The sequence below is a fragment of the Pantherophis guttatus genome, chromosome 7, assembly GCF_059756535.1.
Source record: "Pantherophis guttatus breed Tessera chromosome 7, ASM5975653v1, whole genome shotgun sequence".
Lineage (NCBI taxonomy): Eukaryota > Metazoa > Chordata > Lepidosauria > Squamata > Colubridae > Pantherophis > Pantherophis guttatus.
The window spans coordinates 63,241,013-63,266,046 of record NC_142069.1 but is presented as its reverse complement, the minus strand read 5'-3'; the positions used below and the strand labels follow the sequence as shown (position 1 = coordinate 63,266,046).

Below are 25,034 nucleotides of genomic sequence, written 5' to 3'. Positions count from 1 at the left end.
AAAATTGGGTAGAACTACCTCCTGGGACCTGTGGAACCAGGTATTGACTTTTGGGAGAAATGTTGGATCCAAGCATAGGACGACACGTCATGATGAAATATGCACATGTTGCAGACCAAAAGGGCCGCCAGCTCCAAAATCCATTGCGCAGAAGTGATTGCGACTAGAAAGGTGACCTTGAATGACAACAGCTTCAGAGAAGCAGAGGCCAGTGGTTCGAAGGGAGACTCCGTCAAGACCCCGAGGATGAGACATAGGTTCCAGGAAAGGTACCTGTGGATTGTAGGCGGACTGAGATTGGACGCACCCTGCAAAGGAGCAGATGCGGGGATGTCAGGACAAGGTGGGAGCCCCATCGCAAGGGAGCATGGTTGCAAGGGCCGCAACCTGTTGGCGGAGAGTGTTGGCTTGACAGTAGGTGTTGGAAGTGCCAGAGCGCCAGATGTGCGGCACATAACTCTAACCAATTGAAGTCATTCCGGAGGTCCCTGTGGGACCAGCGACCTTGAGTCACATGGGATTGGCAGTGGGCCCCCCAACCAAAAAGACTGGCACCTGTGGTGAGAACCAGTCATGGTGGGTCATGGAAGAAGCATCCCTTCTCCAGTGCTGGAGAAGTCCACTAGTGTAGGGAAGCGAGTACCTTGTGAGGGGCCCTGACCCGGGTTTTGGACGCGCTTGTGCCAGACTTCTGGCTGGCTAAGAGGAACCACTGAAGTGGGCGCGAGTGCAACCGAGCCCACGGAACGATCGACAGGCAGGAAATCATCAGACCCAGTAATTGGGAAAGCAACAGAAGAGGAACTGTTCTGAGGGACTGTACTTGCTTCACAGTGTTCTTGATATTGATCAGGTGCTCTGGCAAAAGAAAGATGAGGCAGGACAAGGTGTTGATGCGTGCACCGAGGTGAACGAGATCAGTGGCAGGAGTGAGATGACTTTTCTCCCAGTTTACAGTGAAGCCGTGCTCCTGGAGTGTCCTGATCATTGCCTGGAGATTGAATTCTGCCTGTTGGGGCAAGGAAGAGAGAATTAAGATATCATCCAGGTAACAGAGCAATCTGATCGGCCTTGCTCGTAGATGAGCAGCAACGGCAACCAGGAGCTTAGTGAAAGTACGGGGGGCGGAGGAGAGGCCAAAGGGCAAGGCCCTATATTGGAAATGATCTCCATTATAACAGAATCTAAGGAATCTCCGATGAGCTGGTGTGATTGGAACATGGAGATAAGCTTCCCGAAGATCAATGGATGTCAGCCAATCTCCCTTTCTGATACTGGCTAGGATGGTATGCAGAGATTGCATCTTGAAGCCTTGTATTTGATATAAACGTTCAGGCGCTTCATATCGAGAATGGCTCTGCAGCCCCCCGACTTCTTTTGAACCAAGAAGAGAATCGAATAGAAGCCAGAACCCCGATGATTTGGGGGTACTGGTTCAATGGCCCTGATGGCCAGTAGGTGTTGAATTTTGGCTTCCATCTGAACCCTCTTGGAGGGGTCTATATACTTGGAACATTGAATGAATCTCTGTGGAGGATCGGAAATAAATTCAAGGGTCACACCTAGGGAAATTGTCTGGAGAACCCAGGCATCAGTGGTCGTGTGACACCATGTTGAAACAAAGCTGGCGAGGCGACCTCTAATGGGCTCCTGTGCTGAGCCATTACTTGTTTCTGCAGTAGGGGTGGAAGCTGGAGCCTCAAAAGGGACGTCACGTCTGAGGTTGATGTGAACGGTCCTTGAAGGACTGTCTGTCCGGAACTCTGTCATTGGGGTGGTTGAAGGGTCTTTGATAGGCCAGGGATTGAAACCCGGGATCCGAGGAGCAAAAGGAATGCCTGCGGTAGGGAAAGGTGGATTGGCGATCTGACCATCTAGAGGCATAGGGAAGCACCTTCTTTTTATCCCTACCTTCCACTAAGATCAGGTCTAAGGCATCTCCAAAAAGGGAGCCGCCTTTGAATGCCGCTGAAGCCAGCCGCCATTTGGTCCTCTTGTCTCCCTGCCAATGGCGCAGCCAGAGGAGACACCTGGAGGCAATATTGGAAGCAAGCGCTCATGATGCAAACTTCGCTAAGTTCAGTGTAGCATCAGCAGAAAACTCGGCGGCGGCTATCAACTTGTTGACATCTTGATGCAGTCAAACATCATCTGAGGGAATCCTGGACTGCATCTGACGAAGCCAGATGAGTGATGTCTTGGCAAAGAAGGATGCTGCTGTGGCTGACTTGATGGCCCATGCTGCGGCTTGGTGTGTCTTGCGGGTTGAAATTTCAGCCCTCCTGTCCTCTGTTTTAAGACCTTTGGCAGCATCTGAGGGAAGGATGCTTGGCGAGGTCAGATCTGCCAAGGGAACATCAATTGCAGGAAGCTTAAGGAGGTCCTCGAGGACCTGGTCCACGGTATATAATTTCTTGTCGAGTCCACTCAGAGTCGGAATGGACCCCGGTTGTGCCCATTGTCATTGGACAGTGTCAACGAAAAGTTGGGGAGACGGAATGGTCTCATGTTCTGTAACCATCTCAGTGAACAGAGGATCTGCAGAATCTGGGGCGCCAGAAGACCCCTCGGGGCGAGCAGGTGTGAGCCCCATATTGGCAGTGACTCTGGCTTTATGGAGTAGTGTCTTGAACATCTCATGGCAAAAGAGGCTGGTGGAATGTGGTCTGCTCGAGGGAATCTCTTCTTCCCCTCCAGAGAGATTGTAATCAAAGGCATCGTCATCCCCCATCAACGACCAGTTGCCATGGTGGGACGGAGAAGGTGAGTCAGCATTGTGAAAAGAATCACTATTGATGCGGCTCGATGGTTGGACAGGTCTGTGAGACTGAACCAGAGCAGATAGTGGGGCCAAAATGCCCCGTCGTGTGAGGGCTGCATCAATCCCTCTGGTCACAGTGAGAGTGATAAAGTCACACATTTCCTGAGGCATCGCAGAGGTTTGACCTCTGAAGGATGCAGATGGTCTTGCCGATCTTGAGGGCCTAGATGGTTCCACCATGGAATTGGAGCCCTGAGCAAAAACCTCCCTAATGACTGCCTGCTTATCTTGTGCTGCCCCCGGGGAATTTGGGGACCAGTGAGACTGGTCCTGATCCCTCTGGGGGGAAAGGCCTTGGTCCAAGGCTAAATGGGAATGTCCACTGGTTCCGAAGTTGCTGAGGCGCTGCTGGTAGTCGCCTTCCTCTGAGCCTTGTCAAATTGTTTGCTCAAGGCCCGGTGTCTGCATTTAGCATCTTTATCTGCCGCCGCATTAGATGCCTTAGTAGAAGATCTATTTGTGTTTGAATGTAGTTTAGGCTTTGACCTGCTCTTTTCATTAGTAGGTGGGGGCGGAGACCTGGGTTGACCTATAGGAGAACCACAGCGATCCACCATATTGTAAGATAGGCTGACTACAGGTAAGAGCGTAGGGATAGACGGTGATGGTCCTCACTTAAAGGAATGGAACCAATGGAATGGTTCCCAATTGACCAAGTTATTTGACAATGGTGGCAGGAAGCTGGCAATACAGCTCCACAAGCCCTCTCAGTGGGGCCGCGATATGGTGATAGTAAGTGTCTGACTAAGGACCCAGACTCCTGGCACTGAAGGATATGTGACTGAGGCTCAGATCCGACAACACAGATCCACAGATCCTGCCAAGTTTGAAAATGGAGATTTTGAAACTTGACAGGTGGCTGACAGCACAGCACCAGAGCGCCTGCCCCAGCCGTGCACCAAAAAACTCCTGAGAGCCAACGAAATGGCCTCTTCTGTGCTAACTTGAGGGAAACAAAATGGCACTCAGCGAATCAAATGGCTATTCCCACGCCTTTCTGAGGGACTCAAAATGGCGCCCAGCTGACGAAACAGCTATTGTCACACTCTTTGGGGGAAAATAAAACTCTGCAGAGCCGATAAAACTGCCCCTCTTGCCAGACGATCAAGCCCAAGGTACAGGGAACCGCCAAAACGGCTCCGCAACCTCTCAATTGATAGGCAAAAACCGGAAGAGCTGAACCCTGGCAACACGGGGCATTCCTCCTCCCCAATCGCGCAAAGCTGACACCACGGCTTCCCTCGCGCAACAGAACACTCACGGGAGCAAGTCAGGGTCTGAGCGAGCAACAGGATCCGAAGTCGGGAAGCCTCGCCGTGGCAGCAGGCCGCTGCACAGCTGAGCGGCGTTCGGCAAGTGCGAAGCCTCCCAGTGAGCACAAAGCAGCAAGAGTGCAAAGGGAGACCAATAACAGCTAGGATTGAAATATAATCGTTCAAAAGAGAGAGTCCATTGAAGGAGCCAAGGAAAAAAACTGCAGTCAGGCCTGACTGAGTTAATGAACTGGAGCCAGACTGGAAAGGGAGGCGTATTATGCAAATTTTAACTCAGTCTTTGGCCAATGACAGGAGTATAAGCCCATTCAATGGACTCTCTTAGCAGCGCAAGGGAGAACTAGGCTTTTCTCAATACTCAAATTGGAATATGATCAAGCAAAGCAAACCCTGAGACAAAGGGTAGAGGACATAGAGAGGCAAGCAGATTTAGAGAAAGCCCCAATGTTTCTGGCTCCAGATTCTATCAGATATACTGTCACCCCTGCCAGTTATCTTAGCCAGTTACAGAGAGCAAATCATCAGAAAGCCTTTTCACTTGCATTATGCCATGTGCTTCTGTCAGCCATCCTGGATGGCAAATACAAAGGGATACCACTGGTTGAAAGTTCTGTCCCTGTGATTCTGAAGGATGGAAACCCATGAATACCTCTTTCTTCACTGCTTTTTTTATAGAGATATTCAAACAAAATTTATTTTCCTGATTAAATAATAGCTATTTTGGCTATTGTGACACCATTTATTTTCAGTGACTGGTTAAAAATGAACAGATTATTGTCACAGCGCAGGTTGCTAGATTCTGCACAGCAGCACTTTCATCGGAACCTGATGAATAAACCATTATAGTTATTTTATATAGTTAATCACCAAATTTTTGGTATTATCACTGTTGCATTTTAGTATCTAATGATTATATGCCTTCACAATTTAAAGACTGCTATTATATTATAACTTAGGCCGTGTTCTTGTTTACCTGCAACTGACAGATAGGATAACAATAGTTTAATATAGATTTTTTTGTTATTTATTATTCTGTTCCAGAACTTTTAACTAGATACTCTTTGAGTGTTTTTAATTGTCCTGATCTTTGACTGTAACAAATATTTGACTGACTGACACTGCTCCTAAGGATGAAAATATACTGAGTTGTTTAATTGTATTCAGATTCTGAATAATTATTTAATGACCCACAATTGTAGAAACTTTGAGACAGAATGCTTCAAATACTTTCTACTGTATTCCTACAGTTCTTGAACATAATTTAAATATATAAATTCAGAACATAAGGAATTGAAAATTGTGCAAAATTAGCTTTAAATTCTTAGTATTAAAAATAAATCTGATAGCATACATAAGGGGCCTGGTAATTGCATATACGGGGAAGAAAAATAAAGAAAAGAAACAACAATTAGACAAATTAGAGAAAGACCTAAAACAAATAGAATAAAAACTGCAGGAAAACCCCCAAGATAAAACAATAAAAGAAGAATGGAAAATAATTAAACATCAACTGAATCTGATAAACCAAAAGGAATTAGCCCAAAAAATAAAAATGGTGAAACAAAATTATTTTGAATGTGCAAACAAGACAGACAGGTGGTTAGCCTATAAACTGAAGAAAGAAAGGAATAAAAGAATGATACATCAATTGAGAGACGATAAAGGGGAAATCCAACATAAAAGAGAGGCCAAAAAAGAAATTATTAAGAAATTCTATGCAAATTTATATAAACAAGAAGAAGTAGAAGAGCCTTGGTAGTACAGGAGTTTAAGGTACCCTGTTATTAAGCTGGTTATTAAGACCAGCTGCCTGCAATTACTGCAGGGTTCGAATCTCGCCAAGGCTCAAGGTTGACTCAGCCTTCCATCCTTTCTAAGGTAGGTAAATTGAGGACCCAGTTGTGGGGGCAATAAGCTGACTTTGTATAAATATACAAAAGGATAAAGGCTATTGCTGAGCACATTGTAAGCCGCCCTGAGTCTTCGGAGAAGGGCGGCATATAAATCAAATTAAAAAAAAAAAAGTAGAAGAAGAAAAGATAAAACAATGTATAGGAAAATCCGACATGCCAAAAATTACAGAAGATCAAAGAGAAATGCTCAATAGGCCAATAACTAAATCAGAATTAGGCGAAGTACTGAAAAAACAAAAAAATAACAAAACACCGGGACCCGACGGGCTACTGGTAGAAATATATAAAATAATGCAAGAAGTACTGGGAGAAAATATGTTGATGTTATACAATGAAGCCATGGAGAAAGCTAAAATTCCAAAGACATGGACAGAAGCAATAATCACAATCATTCCAAAAGAATATACAGATCTCCAGCAAATTCAAAACTATAGACCGATAGGGTATAGTAATGAGATATCATTACTGAACACCGATTACAAAATATTTGCAGCAATTCTGGCAGAACGAATTAAATTAGTACTAAATACATACATACATGCAGACCAAAATGGATTTTTGCCAGGACGCCAAATAAAAAACAACATGAGAATAATACTTAACACTCTAGAATACTATGAATCACATCCGGAAAAACAGGCTTCATTGGTTTTCCTTGATGCCCAAAAAGCTTTCGATAACCAAAACTGGAAATTTATGATTAGACAACTACAAAATATGCAAATTGGGGAAAAATTTGGGAAAATTATAGAAGAAATTTATACTAACCAAACAGCAAGGATAATTATGTATGACGACATAACAGATAAATTTAATATAACAAAAGGAGTCAGACAAGGCTGCCCACTCTCACCTTTATTGTACATACTATCATTGGAAATATTTCTGAAAAAAATTAGAGAAGATCAAGGAATTGAAGGTTTAAAAATTAATAAAGAAGAATACAAAGTCCAGGCCTTTGTGATGACCTAATGTTCATAACAGAAAACCCCATGGAATCTATACCAAATCTGTTTCAAAAAATAGAAGAATTTGGAGAAGTGGCCGGACTGAAAATTAATAAAAGCAAATCGAAATTAATTGTAAAAAACCTTACAAAAAATCAAGAAAAAGAATTAACAGATAGTATACAAATCCAAACAACGAAAAAAATAAAATACTTAGGAATCTGGCTATCCACAAGAACTTCAGCAATAAAAGAAAATAATTATGACAAGCTAATAGAACAAACAAAGAAGGATTTAGAAAAATGGAAAAACTTACATATCTCATTTTTAGGAAGAATTTCGGCCATTAAAATGACTATACTGCCTAAATTTCTATATCTGTTTCAGGTTACCCCAATAAAAATAGACAAATCGTTCTTTGAAAATGTGAATAAAATGACATCTAAATTTATATGGCAAGGGAAAAAGCCACGAATAAAATTTAAGCTGCTTCAGGATACAACAGATAGAGGAGGAGCTGCACTCCCAGATTGGGAGACATATTATCAAGCAGCAGTACTGTCCTGGGTCAAAGACTGGATAGAATTAAAAAATCTTAGAATCTTAACAATTGAGGGACACGAACTTCAAATTGGCTGGCACTCCTTTATGTGGGATGAAAGAAACAAAACACATTCATACTTTAAAAGACACACAATAAGAAACACATTATTACAAATTTGGCTCAAAATCAAAAAACAACACTATATGAAAATACCAAATTGGTATTTGGTATTTGGTTTAACAGATTTAACAGATAAGACAAAAATAATTAGATATAAAGATTTAATTGACTAGACAATTAAAGACAAAACAACAAGTGGAGACAGACATAGAAAGGGAAATAGATTGGTGGACATACACCCAAATACAGTCTAAATATAGAGAACATATAAAAATATATGAAATTCATAAACAAAAACAAGAAATAGATAAAATTATACTAGATTCAGAAAATAAACTAATTAGCAAAATTTACAAATTTCTTTTACGCTACAAAATGGAAGAAGAGATAGTCAAGGAAACGATGATTAAATGGGCTCAAAACATCAAACATACAATAAACTTGGATAAATGGGAAAAGTTTTGGCAAGTAAACATAAAATTAACAAGAGCAGTGGCGTACAAGGAAAACCAACTGAAAATGTTTTATAGGTGGCACATGTCTCCAACTAGACTGGCAAAAATACAACCTAAAAATAGTCCAATCTGCTGGAAGTGTAAGAAGACACAAGGAACCTGGTGGACATGCCCGGCAGCAAAGAAATTTTGGTCTAATATTTAAAAATGGTTGGAACAAATAACAAAAACACAGATAGACAAAGAACCAGAAACGTTTTTATTAGGAATTTTTAATAAATCATACCCTAAAGATATTAAATATCTCACAATTCACATACTAACAGCTGCAAGAATAATATACGCAAAAAATTGGAAATAAGAAAAAACGCCAAACGAAACAGAATTAATAGAAAATTTTTTAGAATGCGCTGAAATGGATAGGTTAACCAAAGAGATACAAGAAAGAGAAGAATCAGATTACTATAAAATATGGAATAAATGGTATAATTGGTTAAAAACTAGAAATAAACAAAAAACCTAGAGGGGAAATATTACCGATATAGAAAATGTTATTATATTAAGGAGAGGTGAAGAAATATATAACAAGCAGAATGTCACTTTGAAACAATGCTTAAGAAGGAAACAAAATTTCTTTTGTTTATACGTTGTATACATGTTTGTTGTGTGTATGTTATGTTATGTTTTTTTTAATATTTATACTCTAATAAAAATTTATTATTTTAAAAAAATAAAAATAAATCTGATATTATTCATATAATGTTGTCTATTTAAATAGTTTATATAATCTTCAGGGGAACTGATTTGATTTGAATATGTTACAATGGATGTAAAACTCTGAAGGTCAGAAAAAATTTGGTTAATATCACTAAATGGTGAAAATCCTTGAACATGAAAATATAGATGAATGGATCTTTAATGATTTAAATAATTTCAGATTTCCAAATAAAATATGTCTATATTTTTGAAAATAATGATTTTTAAAATATAGACCTTGCAAATTGATCTTTTAAACAAATACTACATTAGCAAATGCTAAAAAGCTTAAAAATAAAAGAATTGAGCATGTAAGAGATCATACCGTGAATCAAACCTTTATGTCTGAAGTTTTCTTGCCAAGACCTCAAGTGGTTTGATTAAAAATACAGTGTGATAGACAGATTCAAAAGCTAGGAAATCTAAGTCCTTGGGTAGTAATTAATGGTTTCATCTTAATTCTGGTTTCGTAAAAACTGGAATGCAATAATGCCCTGCAGATTCTTTTAAAATGTGTCACACTTCACTTATCAAAAGTGTATTTTTGCTCTATAGAAGAGCTTTTTTACTCATCCCTATCAATGCAGAAAGCCATCCTCTTTCATCTGGAATCTACTACATAACAAGTTGGGTTACTCTTATCATTTGTAAATTTATTCTCAGTTCAAAAACATTTGCTTTTTCTTTAACAAACTGTACATTCAAATCAGATATTTGTATGCGTGCACACAAAGTCAGTTAATCACTTATCTGTTCACATGCTTTCAAAAATACCTGATTTGTATACATATTAGTTGGTTAGTTGGTTAGTTGGCAAAGTAATACAAGCATATAAATATTCTGAGCTTGTTTTCAAAATTATGCTCAGATGAGTAAGTCTGTTTAACAATTAATTTTACATTTATTTGTATGTGTGTACTTTGCACATACACACACACTTATAAATGAATCACAATTTTAAAAAATAAATATTTGTAATTCTAAATAAAGCATGAAAGTCATTGGGTGAATAGCATATAATAACTTATTTCATTAAATCACAGGTTTGGAATCAATTAAAATCAATTTGAAAAATGAAAAAAACAACAAAAACTGAAAATGTTGGAAGATGTTTCGTAAAGCATAGAATCATAGGGTTGGAAGAGACCTTGGAGGCCTTCTAGTCCAACCCTCTACCCAAGGCAGGAGACCATTCCGGACAAATGGTTGTCCAATTTTTTCTTGAAAACCTGCAGCAATGGAGCACTCCAGAAGGCAAGCTGCTTCATTGATTAATTGTTCTCACTGTCAGGAAATTTCTCCTTCATTCCAAGTTGATCTCTCTTTAATGAGCTTCCAGCCATTGCTTCTTGTTCTAACCTGAGGTGCTTTAGAAAATAAGTCGATCTTCCTTTCTCTGCTCCCTTATGTGTTCATCGTACAATTTAGCCTCAAGACACTTTATCAGCTTTGTTGTTGTTCTCTGTAAACTTTCTAGGGCCTCAGCATCTTTTTTGTATTGTGGTCATGCAGTATTCCAAGTGTGGCTTCACTAGTGCAATATAAAGCAATATTATTACTCTTGTGATCTTGATGCTATCCCTCTATTGATGCAGCCTAGGACTACATTGGTCTTTTTGGCAGCTGCAGCATACTTGTTCTGTCCCCGTACCACGCACACACCCAACCAGCCAGCCGAGGGTTAAATAAACTTTCAAACATTCAACGTCAGTGATAAGGAACTTGGCAGCAACTCCGTGGCTGCCTGCCAAGAACTTTTACTCTGATAACACAGACAAAAATACACACAGTTTGAATAGTCCAGTTTGTAATTAAATCCACAGCAAATAGGCGTTGTGTCCAAAAGTGCAAAGTGCCTCGCCAGAGATTAGCTTTGTCCGTCACAGAGTCCGAATGGCCACCACACTCCCTTTTATAGCCTGTGGGGTGTGGTCCAGTGACTCAGCTTAATCTCTGGCACGCCTCCTTTTCTGCTGCGCACGCTTGTCTCTCTGACGCTGGCGTGGGTCCAACCACAATGTTTCTTCGTCACTATCCAACGGCTCGGAAACACCTGGTTCCTGGCCAATCTCTTCTCCTTCAGGAGACACCTGAGGCTTAGGGCCAGGGTATTTGCGAGACCGCCTGCTGCTACCGATAACCTCCCACCGGCCAATACGCTCTCACAGAGAGGGCCTCCTCGGGGTGCCGTCGGTCAGGCAATGTCGGCTGGCGGCCCCCAGGGGGCGAGCCTTCTCTGTGGGGGCACCCGCCCTGTGGAATGAGCTGCCTCCTGGAATACGATTGATCCCGGACCTCCGGACCTTCCGTAAAGCCCTGAAGACGTTTTTATTTCATCAAGCCGGCCTAGCCTAAATGGTTTTTTAATTGGGATTTTAAATTTTATGGATTTGGGGTTTTAAATTTGGGTAGCCAATGATTTAATTCTTTTAATTATCTTAACTTTTGCATTTGTATGTTTTTTAATTTTGGCTGTTCACCGCCCTGAGTCCCTTCTGGGAGAAGGGCGGTATACAAATTAAATTAATAAATAAATAAATAAATTGCCAGAGAGGAGGGTCCTGGAGAGGGAGGCCTGGCCGTCTCCTCTCCTTCATGTTCGGAGCCTTCTTCCTCCGATAAGATAGGCTCGGAGGACGGAGCCACAACAATACTGCTGGCTCATAAGTAAAGTGGACCTAGTCCACTAAGATATCTAGATCTCTCTCACAGTTACTATTGTTGAACCAAGTACCACCTATTCTATATCTAGGTATTTGATTTTTGTATTTAATTAATTTTGTATTTAATTAATGCTCAAGTCTGTCCTCCAAAATGTTAGCAGATCTCTCCCACCCACTCACCCCAGCTCGGTGTCATCTGCAAATTTGATGAGCTCCCCTTCTATCCCCTCAACTAGATCATTTATGACGATGTTGAAGAGTACTGGCCCCAATAAAGAGCCCTGAGGTACCCCACTGCATGCTTCTCTCCATATAGACCAGGGGTGAAATGCTCCCGGTTCGGTCTGGTTCGCCCAAACCAATAGTAAAAAAGGCTACTGGTTCACCGAACTGGTAGTAAAAAATGTAAAAAAAAAAGTTCCAACGATCAGCTGAGCGACGCACGATCATTGGAACTTTTTTAAAAAACTTTTTTAGCATGTTTTTACTGCTGGTTCTCCAGAACCGGTAGTTAAAAATGCTTTAAAAAGTAAAAAAAATGCTCTGAAGATCGCGCATCACTCAGCTGATCATCGGAACATTTTTTTAAAAAAAAATTAGCATTTTTTTTACTACCGGTTCTCTGGAACCGGTAGTTAAAAATGCTTTTAAAAAGTAAAAAAAAGAGGCTTCAACAATCACAGCTATGTTGCGCTATTGTCAGAGCCTTTTTTTTACCTTTTAAAAGCATTTTTACTAATGCTTTTAAAAGTAAAAAAAAGGCTCTGACAATCGTGTGCGACAGCTGTGATCATCAGAGCCTTTTTTAACCTTTTAAAAGCATTTTTTACAACCTATTCGCCCAAATAGATTGTAAGAAAATGCTTTTAAAAGTAAAAAAACAAAGGCTCCAAAGATTGTGTGCTACAGCTGATCACACACCCCAGTGTGCGCTTTTCTACTTATCCCATGCCTCCTTTTGGCGTGCACTGCGCACGCATGCACACCTCACATTTGGTGCGTGATGGGCACTGTGCATGTGTGCATGCAGCACATGTTTGGCGCACAGCGTACAGCCAGTGAACCAGTAGTAAGCCAGTTCAGATTTCACCACTGATATAGATGTAATTCCATTAAGGACTATACACCGAGTGTGGCTAACCAGCTAGCTGGGAATCCATCTGATGGTAGTACTGTCTATCCCACATTGTTCTATCTTACCAAAATGTAGGCTGTGGCCTATTTTGTCAAATGCCTTACTGAAGTTCAAGTATATCATAGCATTTCCTCTAATTTAGTCATTTTATCAAAGGAGGCAAAGGAGGCAATTTTTAACAAAGTAATCACCTTGTTCATTTCTAGGTGTTCATAGATCTGCAGCTTGATTACATCCATGATTGTTTACAAAACAAAAATTGAGGTCTTTAAGAAAACTTTAATTGTGAAGCAAGCAGCATAGGTTCCCAATTTCATAGCCCATAATCTGTTTGTCCAACAGATACTTTTGAGAAATTCATCCATGTCATTCTATAAAACTTCACTCATTTAAAATAATTTCTATTTTCAGAAATCTATGCCAAATAACCTGATTTTATTATAAAAGAAGTTCATGGCTCTAAATATATTTTTCTTTGAATTGTGAAAAACATGGCTATATTAGATAAATAAAAATGTCATCCTAACTTTCAAGTCCCCAATCTAATCCAACAACATTACTTAAACTAGCTTTAAATATAGTCCAAAGTAAAGAATTTCCACTCAGGAGATTTAAGATGTCCTGCAGAAGGTTACTCCTTGTGGCTCTCTACAGTTGTCAGGTTGCCCCCTTGGAGGACAAAATACTAGTCCTTTTGTTTAATTCACCATACCTCTTATGCTGTTGCATGGTTCTCTTTGTTACTTTGACTTGATTATTTGCTTGAAACATTTTTTTCTAGCTAAATTTACTCAAGAAAGCAGCAAAGTGTATTTAGTTTCAAACATCAAACTACTGATTTCTTTGCTCAGCCCATCATGATTCAACCAAATTTATCTTCTTATTCTCTTTATATTCTTTGTCTGAACTCCAGACAAAGACTCTCATCAATCTCTAATTTTTGACTGTTCAATTCAGTAGAGAGACCTTCTACTGTGTGAGTTCAGGTTTGCTCATTATTTGTTTGGTTTATAAACTATTTCTTGTGATTGTTATCATACATTATGTTCTCTGCCAAAGCCAAGACCAAAGTGTTTTCATTTACTTTAATTTGTTGTTTTGTAACCTATAAATAGAGCTTCTTGTGCAAAATGCAGGCCTGAATAATGGCTGCAGAAATTTCAAAGTACTTCATTCATGTGCATAATTGTGAGGCTATAGATTTTGATGGCTTACTTTTTTGATTCTTTGGGGCACAAAGACATGGCCTTTAGGCTTAGTGTTTCACCTTCCCATGTGTAAACAGGAGCCTTAGAATTATACTAAGGTCTTGAACTAAATTTAATTGTCATATAAGCTAGTGTCTTCTTTTATCTCCTTTTTTTTTTGGTTTGTTGTCTGTTTCCATGCTCGTTATTTTCTTTAAGTCAAGCAGGTACCCAGGAGAGGCTATATTTTACACTTCTCCCTTGTACATTCTATTTTTTACCTTCTTTCCACATTGGGTAGAGTTCAGGAGTTTCTATATTGAGATAGTCCATCAGCAACTGCCTCCATTCTCATTTAAACCCACCTTCAGGTATATCAATCTTTCTTTGAGAGAATTATGACATACATAGTAAATCTTTTTCCATATAGACGAAGGATTGAAATTGTTTCTGAAAGATTGTTTCAGCATTTCCATAGCACTTGTCCCATTTTCTATTTTTCAGTCATAATTTGTTTTATAACCTCTCTTTCTTTATCATTACTATAAGTAATAATATTCTATATTCCAAAGCTCATATAAGCATCAATGGTATGTAGAGCTAACAAGAGCTAAAAGCCTGGCTAGGTGGCTCAGTGGCTAAGACGCTGAGCTTGTCGATCAGAAAGGTTGGCAGTTTGGCGGTTCAAATCCCTAGTATAGGTCTCCTGCGTGAGCAGGGGGTTGGACTAGATGACTTCCAAGGCCCCTTCCAACTCTGTTACTGTTATTATTAGTAAGAGATTTTTCTTTTTCCTTTTTAGAAAAATGGCAATAGAATGCTGGCTCACATGTATAAATAATTTAGCCTAATTTAAACAGCCTCTTAAATTATTGTTATTATTTTCATTTACTCTGATAATGAAGACCTTTTGGAAATTAACAAGAGTGTAGGCAAATTTTACCATTTTACCATTTCTAATCTCATATATTTGCAAGCAGTTGGCCAGAACTGCTAGCCCTTGACAGTAAAAATTGCTAAACAGCAACTGAGAAATAGTTGCATAATTACTGTTGTTTATACTTATTTTTTGGTGAATATCTTTATTATTTTAAAGGTTTTAAAATTGTTTTATAATTTTAGAATTGTAAGCCACCCATAGTCACTAAATTGAATTGGGCAGTTATAAAAATTGTGTAAATAAACAAATAAATAAGTAACAAATAAAGATATATAACATCAAAACATTCAGAAAGCCTCTTCTGAATTTTGAACAAACATAGATTGTCTATTATAAGAAAATCTTTCCAAAGATAATCACAGCACATTGGGGAGCTTCCCCTACCTATAATAATTATGTTCACAGTGGGTGGAAAATACATGCTATTTCACTCTGTTACAGACTATTTTCAAAATAAAGTGGCTTCATGAACAACATTTAAAATATTTGAAAAAACATATAACACAGAAAGGAAATTTTAAGGAGACTTACTGTACAATTTCCAAGCTACATATACCCATTAAATTTAATGAAGCAGCATGTCAATCCCAGGTGACAGACAACAATTAAACTTCTGTTAATGCTCAGAATTTGTTGTGCTTTTTGTCTACCGAGCATTCCACAACTCTAATTGTCTCTGCATGTCATATAATTAATGATTTCAAACATTTTTCAATTATAATAACTATAGTTTTTCCATCACCAAAAACCTGCTTTTTTAACTGCAAAGTTTTCTGAATGTAGCCATCATTGTAGAAAAATGCTAAAATACTAGAATTATAATACTGGAATTATAACAGTCCAATAACTAAAAATTAAGGGTATGCAATCATTTGACTGACAAAAAATGCCACACAAGCCACTGTCCTTGATGATAAAAAAATTATGAAGTGTGTGACAGAAAAGAATGGTTTAATATCCAGGGATTATATCAAGCACAAAATGGATGATGAAAATAAACCAGTCTTGTGCACAGTGGCATAGCAAGTTTTATTAGCATGCTGACAAATTTCAAGCAACTAACTTTCTTGTCTCATAAGGCAGTTTAAGTTATACAGTCTTTGCTCCCTGCAGTTGCTGCAATATCTTCATCTGAAAAATATTCTCTGGTTCACACTTCTTTCTTGCATGAGAACAGAATCCCAAATTATACCAAGCATACCGTAGCAGTTGACTAATCTGAAGCATGTTTTGAAAAGGCAAAAAAATATATATCTCTTTTTGACATTTAGGGAAACAAAATACTTTTACTAGTGGCATTAACTAGAACTTTTAAGGAAAAGAGATCTAGACTTATCCAGAATATGAATGTTATGAATGATAGGAAGAAAGAAAGTGATTAAACAATGGTTTTAAAAAATAATATAAATCACTAATGCATTTCAAAAAGCTATAAGCTAAACCTAATAAAACAGAACCTCTAAATCAATGGTAGGCAATATTTGGAGGCCTTGGATTCTAGATCTTTTGGAGCTGACATGATGTCATTCAGTGATACTATTAGACAATTGGAAAGGTAGAACTAAATTTTCTAAATGGTGGGATTGGCAAGAGAACTCTGCAATGTAAACTAACTCTTTTCCTACTGTTACTGACCTCCCTCAATGGAATTTGGTAATTCTCCTCCCTGGTTGGGAATGGCAGGCAGTGCCGGGGTAGACTCCTCAATAGACCAATCAGGACCGGGTCTGCAATGAAGCTAAGTCCCGCCCTTTCCTCCTGCTCTCCAGTTTATCGACTCGGTCGACTTGGACAGTCGTGTCTCTTGCATTTGGCTTTGCCTTTCTTGATCTCGCGTGCAAAAAATAAATTAATTAAGTAATTTAAATTAAAAGAACAGTTCGGACGATCGGAGCGCTACCAGCGTGAAGGACTCGTTCCGATCCCGCTGAAGGCCGCTTGCGGCTCTAGACTGCCGGCCGGCAGCTTATCAGACAGGGCCCCCGAGTTCGCTCCGTAGCCCTGTTCTGCACCGTGCTCGCCCTTTTCTCGGCTTGATGGGCGGTTTGGCTGCGATTCTAAGCCTTTGCTTAGCAGCCCCATCCTGTGACGGTGATCAGCGGCTCAAATCGCAGTGAGTGGTTTGCCGCTGGGTTTTTTTTTCAATTGCCACCGTCTCTTTGGCACGTGAGTACAGGGGCAATTGTTTCTTTGAAATTTGGCGCCAAAAGCTCCTTCTAAAATGGTGGACGCCCGTTCTTCCAGAGCTGGCCATAGGGCGGTTTCTCACAACTCCAGAAAGCGCCATAGCAGCGATCCGGGGGAGGGGACCTCAGGGCATCAGCGAAACCCCAAAAAGCCCAAGTTAACATCTGCCCCTCCAGCTAAATCGGCGCAAACCCTGAAAGACGAGCAGCGCCATCACAAGGCTCTGGAACGAGCCGTTCAAAAAGTGCAGCTTCAAGCTGCTAAGCATTCCGTGGCTTCCACCACCTCATCTGCCCCTCAGGACTCTATTCCTATGGCTCCTGAACATCAAGCCCAGCCCCAAGTCACCTGTAGGGCTTCGCTATCTCCAGATCGTTTTGGCATGTGTGTCTCTCCTTCTTCCAATGAAGCGGCCATTTTATTTGCCACGCTGCCTCCTGAGGGCCAATTCCTAGATTCTGGATCTCAGGCTCATGGGGACCTTGCTCCATCTGAATGCCAGCCTCCTCCTCCTCCCTCATCTCCCCCCCTCCACCTCCACCTCCTCCTCCTACGTCTACTGACTCTCTGCCTTCCACTATCCCTCCTGCCCTGGCATCCATCATTTCAGCGGCCATCCACCAAGGGATTTCAGAGGGTCTTCACCAGCGAGCTGAATCGGAGGTGTCTGATTATGCTAGCCAAGTCAGCTGTTTATCACGCAGGGGAGAGGCTTCACCCCATCTGGAGAGACCTTCTTCTCCGACTTCTGCCAGCCAGATTTCTCTCTCAGATGAGGATCTTGCCCTGGACCAAGAATGGTCTGATGATGAGGGTCTTGAACTTCATTGGCCTTTTCAAGCCTCATCTCTTTCGCTCCTTGCTATTTAAGGCTCTTTCTGTCACCAAACTATTGCCTTCTCCCTCTGCGCAAGGAGCTCTACTACTGCTACTGATGATCCCTCCGCTTCTCTTTTTGCAGAACAGCCTGCTCGAGTGGACACCTTGCCGGCGCCAAAACTATTTTCAGATGTGGTGAAGAGGCAATGGGCATCTCCCGGTTCTGGCCCTCTGCCCAACTCTCAGGACAAAAAATTTTATTTATGGCAACTGACTTTTCTGACTTATTACAGGTACCAACTGTGGACGCTCCGGTCGTAGCCTTGTCACCTTCTACTCACCTGGCTGGCCCTCCTGATGAGTCCTTGCGCCCTGAGGACAAAAGAGCCGAGCGGACCCTGATAAAAGGCCATCAAGCTTCAGCATGGGTGGTAAGAGCCGCTTCGGCGGCGTCTTTCTTCAACAGGGCCTCCATATTGTGGCTGAAACAGCTACAGGACCGTCTTTCGGCCTCCGACATCAAGATATTAATAAAATATTGGCCGCAGTGGAATTTTCGGCCGATGCGACCCTTAACACTGCCCGTTTTGCAGCCAAGGCCATTGGATCCTCAGTCATGTCCCGGAGGCTCCTCTGGCTCCGCCACTGGCAAGCCGATGCCAGGAACAAATGGTGCTTAGCTGCTTCTCCATATGAAGGGAGCAACCTGTTCGGTGCCTCACTCGACCCTATCTTGGTTGAGACTAGGGATCACAAAAAGGTCTTTCCCGTTGTGTCTTGAAGGTCTGAATTTCGTCAACAGTCTTATTTTCGGGCCCAGTCCTTTTGTCCTTCCGACGGTGGCTCTTCCTTCAACTGTTCCTCTCACAACTTCTCCTCCAGAGGAATGCAACATCAAGACTTTCAGGTCAGATCCAGTTCTAGATTTCCCCCCAAAAGGTCCTTCAGAGGTAGCAGAGGCCGCCCCTTCCGCAAATCTCACTAATCGGCTGGTTGGGGGCCGCCTTTCTCTTTTCTCCGACTGTTGGGATGCTACTACTTCTGATATTTGTGTTCGTTCTACCATTCGGGAGGGTCTTCGTTTGGAGTTTAGTTCTCTTCCTCCTCGGGTTTTTGTTCCTTGCTCCCTTTCCCAGGACCCCTCTTCCCGTGCCCGTATGGCTTCTGCAGTTGCTCACCTCCTTCAGATCAAGGCCATCGAGGCTATTCCCTCGGCTGAACACAGATCTGGATTTTATTCCAATCTGTTTCTAGTCCCCAAGGCATCCGGGGGCTGACGGGCCATCTTGGACCTGAAATCTTTGAACCTGTACATAACTTATCGCCGGTTCAAGATGCACTCCCTTCACACCATTTTAGAGTGCATTCGTGAAGGAGATTTCCTCGCCTCGGTGGATTTGACCGAGGCCTATTTGCATGTGCCCATTTTTCCACCCCATCGCAAATTCCTCCGCTTTTATTATAGGGGCTCTCACTATCAATATAGAGCTCTCCCCTTTGGCCTTTCTTCCGCACCTAGAGTCTTCACAAAGTTAATGGCGGCCCTTGTCTCTCACATCCGGTCTCTTCCTATTCGTATTTTATTTTACCTGGATGATATCCTCATTCTTTCCTCTTCCCTCCGGGGGCCCCAACAAGATGTTCACACTTCTCTTCGTTTGCTTCAGGTTCATGGTTTCTTGATTAATTGGGCCAAGAGTTCTCTTTCTCCCTCCACCCATATCCAACATTTAGGAGCTGTCATTGATACGCTATCATCCAGGGTTTTCCTGTCACCAGCTCGCCAGTCCAGCTTATCTGAATTGGCGTCTCAATGTTTAAAAGCCGTCCTATGTCAATTCTTTCCCTCTCTCGTTTCCTGGGTAAAATGGTGTCCTCGTTCGATATCATCCCTTGGTCCCGTTTGCACAGCAGGTGCTTTCAATGGTTCCTCCTTCCTATCAAAGGTCCTTTTCGGTTTCTTCTTTGCGCAAGGTCTCACTACCCCCTGAGGTTCTGGATTCTTTACGGTGGTGGTCGTCTGTGGCCATCTCCAAGGGTACCTTGTTTAGGGAGCCCCGTAGGTTAGTGCTCACTACCGATGCAAGTCTTGTAGGCTGGGGTGCGGACTTGGATTCCCATATGGTCCAAGGACTTTGGTCCAAAGAAGAGAAGAGCTGTTCCATCAACCTTCTGGAGCTGAGGGCGATTTTCCTTGCCTTACTTCATTTCCACCATCTGCTCCAGGGTCAGCACGTGCTTGTGCTGACCGACAACGTCTCTGCTAAGGCCCATGTTAACAGGCAGGGTGGTACTCATTCTCGTGCCCTCTTTCACGAATCTCTCCAGCTGGGGAATTGGGCTGAGGTTCATTTGGCTTCCCTACGGGCATCCCACATTTCTGGCAAGTCTAACATTCAGGCAGACTCCCTTAGTCGCCATATAGTAGATCACTCCGAATGGAAGCTTCATCCGGATCTATTCCTGGACCTGTCTAACCGCTTTGGCTGCCCCGCAGTGTACTTGTTTGCTTCCCACATCAACCATCAGGTTCCGTGTTTCTTTTCCAGATTTCCATCCCCGGGCGGGGAAGCGGTGGATGCCCTCTGGTCCCCCTGGCCCCTGGATGTTCTTCTTTATGCATTCCCTCCTCTGCCATTAATCGCCAGGGTTCTCAGGAAGCTCCTGGAAGAGAAGTCAGAACTGGTTCTCATAGTGCCGCACTGGCCACGTCGGCCTTGGTTCTCGGACCTGGTCTCCCTGTCCATAGCCCGTCCCTGGCGGATACCAGACGACCGAATTTGCCTTCTGCAGGGGGCTCTGGTGCATCCCGAACCCCAATGGCTGCAGCTAACTGCCTGGAGACTGAGCGGGACTTCTTGAGTAGGGCCAACATTCCGTCTGCTGCTATTAAAACCATCCAAGCCGCATGGCATCCGTCCACTGCACGTATTTATGAGTCCACCTGGCGCTCTTTCTCTTCCTGGTCCGTGGCTCGGCAGGTCACTCCTACTTCGCCTTCGGTGGCTCACGTCATCGGTTTTCTCCAAGAGGGCTTCGACTCAGGTCTCGCTCCTTCTACCCTGAAATGACAGGCCGCTGCCTTGGCTTCCGTGTCGGCATGTGACTCTTTGACAACTGTTACTAAGGATCCCTTGATCCACCAATTTCTGCGGGGAGCTTCCAATCTGAGGCCTCTGGTCGTCCACCATTTCCCCACCTGGGACCTCTCAAAAGTTTTGTCCTCCCTCACACAGCCTCCCTTTGAGCCCCTCCGGGCAGCTTCCCTGAAATTTCTCTCCTTTAAGGTGGCGTTTTTGGTGGCAGTGACTTCGGCCTGTCGCATGTCCGAACTGGCCGCCCTGTCGGTTCACCAGGACTTATGTATCACAACAAGGTAGTCCTCTGTTTGGATCCCACCTTTATCCCCAAAATAAACTCTATGTTTCATCGTTCGCAGGAGATCTCCTTGCCTAATTTTTGCCCTAATCTGACTCACCGCCTCGAGAAGGTATGGCACACACTCGACGTGCGCAGGGCCTTGAGGATTTACATCTCTCGCTCTTCCTCTTTCCGTAAAACTGAGGCCTTGTTCGTCTCGTTTCAACCCAATTCCATGGGAACCAAGGTTTCTGCTCCAACTCTGGGCTGCTGGATTCGTGCCATGATTGCCATCACATACAAATCGCAGTCCCTGGCGATTCCCAGACGCGTGACCGTTCACTCCACCAGGAGTGCGGCCACCTCCGCAGCATGGGTGACCCAAGTGTCATTGGAAGAAGTCTGCAAGGTGGCGACCTGGTCTACCCCGACACCGTTTATTAGGCACTACCGTCTGGATGTCTATGCGTCAGCAGATGCGGCTTTCGGCAGACGGGTCCTGCAACGGGTTCATGTTTCCTGATCTTCAGCTCGCCCCTGGCACTACCCGCCTGTTGGACATCAAGCTTTGGTATGTCCCAGCACTGCCTGCCGTTCCCAACCAGGGAGGAGAATGGGCGTTGGTCCTACCTGATACGCCTGTTCTCTTCCACGGGAGGGAATGGCAGGCAGTCCCCTCCCTAATGGGTACCGAGCCATCGGGTGTCGGGGTGGGGTGGGATGTACTAATTCTCTTTAATTACAGCAGGAGACCCAACAGTCTGCAGTGATTTCCTCGCTGATAAATTGGAGAGCAGGAGGAAAGAGCGGGACTTAGCTTCATTGCAGACCTGGTCCTGATTGGTCTATTGAGGAGTCTATCCCGGCGCTGCCTGCCGTTCCCTCCCGCGGGAGAGAACGGGCGTATCAGGTAGGACCAACGCCCATTCTGCTGCTAAATTTTGATGGAGAATTCTGAGATGTTATGGGGTCACATATGGCTTGTAGGTTGCCCATATCTTAAAAATATTTTAAGTTATATATAAAATATCTTAATAAAAATAAAGTAGCACTGATGATGATAGGTAATGAAATGTATACAAGAAAATAACCAAGCTCAGAGAGCACCAAGGACCCCTCAAAAATAAAATAAGTTATGGATATGTAAAATGTTTTCTAAAAAGTTTAAATGAAATTTCATTGAAAGCTACCTAGGTTGATTGCATCTATAATTATTATATTCAGGCTTAAAATAGTTTAACCTATTTTTATTGCTTTATAGATATTCAGTTTTATTTATTATGTAATAATTATAAATATTCCTGAATCATAGGTTCAATGATACAGTAAGTAAGTAAGTAAGTAAGTAAGTAAGTAAGTAAGTAAGTAAGTAGATTAGTAAGTAAGTAAATTAGTTAGTTAGTTAGTTAGTTAGTTTAGCTCAAAGTCATGAAATGTGCTGGAAGTCAATATTTATTGACCCATCTAATGACAGCCATAGAATATAGAAGATTCAACTTATAACAAGAATAAATGGTATAGTCCATGTACAGTTTGTCAAATTATAAAAATCAAATAGTATGTTGTATGTTTGTGACACTAAGAGAAACAAGAATTGAATGAAAGTGATATTAAATCATCAAAGGTGATATGAAATGATCCAAATAATGTCAAAAAGTATGAAATGGTGGGAAGTTATATAAACATTGAAAATCATAGGTTAGTGATAATTTATCTACATTTATATTCCATATGTCCTTGAGGAGCTCAAGATGGCATGCACAATGCTTCATCCTCTTATTTATTTTTTTCTCATAAGAAACTGAAGGATCAGATCATCACCTTGAACTACTGAAGTGACTAGTAAGTATCAGCACTGACAAACGTATTAATTTCAAATAATTTCAAATAAGCATGTTGGTCAATGTATACGCATGGAAAAATAAATTAAATTATTGATTTTAGTGGTTTTTTTAATGAAGCACTAAATTTTCCCTGGAGTCAATTCTGCTTTTTTGTAAAAGACAGGGAGATGATTTGGTGGTGTCAGGAGTGGATCTTGAGAAAAATGGACATGGAGAAAAGGAAATAAGTGAAAGAAATGATAGTGAAAGTAGAATACTACAGGAATAAAAATCAAGTATAATTCTGTATAAAAAAATAAAAGTTAAAATAAAAAGAGGTGAAAAAAATACATATATATTTTGATGGAAATAAAAAACTCATTTGGAAGTGGATGACAAGGACAAAACAAGAAGATTCCAGTAAAATTAATGTGCTAAAAAACAAGAATGATGACAAAACTGAAGAAAGAAATGGAAGGATAATAAAAGGCAATGTATGAATTAATTTCTCTTAAATTTTCATAGCACATAATCTTGCAAATCATGATTTTCTGTTTATATTCATTCTTCTAATATTTGTGCATATAAAAATATGCTTATCCATAAATTTGAAAAAAAAATTACCCTTTTCTATGCAACTACTCAACAGTCACAATTTTCCTTCAAACCTGGGTCTACAAATCACCAAGTACTAATTCTGTCATTTTGTCTTCTTCCCTTTATTTTTGCTTCCCTGCATGTAATTATCAAATCACCTTCAAGTAACCCTTCATTGCTCCCTCCATCCCGCTGATTATTCATCTTAAATTTAAAATTTTTACTTAAAAATTTTCCAGGTAACATTTTTCAGTAAGATAAATAAATGTTTATTTATTTATATATTTGTATTCTGACTTTATTATTATAAATAACCCAAAGTGATGAACATACTGAATATTCCTTTCTCCCTCCTATTTTCCTCATAAGAATATCCTGTGAAGTAGGTTATGCTGAGAGAGGGTGACTGGCCCAGTCATCTAGTCAGCTTTCAAGCCTAAAGTGGAGTATAAATCATGGTCTCCCAGTATCTAGCCTGGTGCCTTAACAATTAGAACAAACTGGCTCTACTTGATCTGTATCTGCACAGCATTCCTAGTTTATTTTAAAAAAATGATATAAAATTATTTTGAAATATTTGATTCAATATGCCACACACCACACAACCAAAGCCTAAAAGTCTGTAGAGATTCTCAGTCATTCAGGTCATGGTTATCCCAAAGGTGCTTTTTTCAGGAGGCAACCAAAGTCTAGTTTAACCAAAAGCAATATCTGGGAGGAGTTTATGTCCACTGTACCTGAGGAAGTTGTCAGGTACTTGTAGCTTTTAGTTTGACTATTCCTATGCTAGATTTATGACTTCCTTGGTTGGTCAAGCTGCCCAGAAAAAGATACATGATTGGATCTGACTAGTGACTAATTCCTTTTGGAGGGAGGCAGCAGTCTCACTGGCTCTTAAGGAAACAGTGATGCAGCTCCTCCTCAAGGAACAATCACTCACCCCATGGCTAAGAGGGCCTTTGCACATCTTTAAGTTGCGTGCCACTTGTACCCATTCCTGGGCCAGAAGGTTATTATTCACTGTTACTCATGCCCTCATGACCACTGCAACATGCATTACATGGGGTTGCCCCTGAGGAGCATTTGGAAGCTTCAGCTGGTACAGAAAGCAGCTGCATAGATTGTAAACAGTGTCAGGTAATTGGCACATATAACGTTACTACTTTCTGGGTTCAATTGCTTGCCAGTGTGTTTCTGGGTGCAATTTAAGGTGCCAATTGTCACCTTTAAAGCTCTTCTTGTCTTGGGATCAGATTACCAGAGGAAATGACTTCTCCCAGTTGTTGCTACCCATTCAATGGAGTCCAGCATGTTGGGCATATTCCAGGTCTCATCAGCCAAGGAAATTATAAAAACTGTGAGAATACTGAAAAATAGAGCTGCATGGTTTTAACTAGAAAACCTTTAAAATGTGGATGTGGCTTGTACCAGTGGTGAAATGTAAATTTTGTTACTACTGGTTCTGTGGGCATGGCTTGGTGGTGGGAGTAATG

General features: G+C 41.5%; 1 protein-coding gene and 1 pseudogene across 12 annotated transcripts in view; both read right to left on the bottom strand.

The window, feature by feature from the left end:
- The window catches only part of FOXP2 (forkhead box P2), a 1,221,669-nt gene that overhangs the window by 163,323 nt on the left and 1,033,312 nt on the right, over positions 1-25,034 (bottom strand). The gene's annotated exons all lie outside the window — the stretch shown is intronic.
- LOC148112897 (uncharacterized) lies at positions 1,664-2,932 on the bottom strand (annotated as a pseudogene).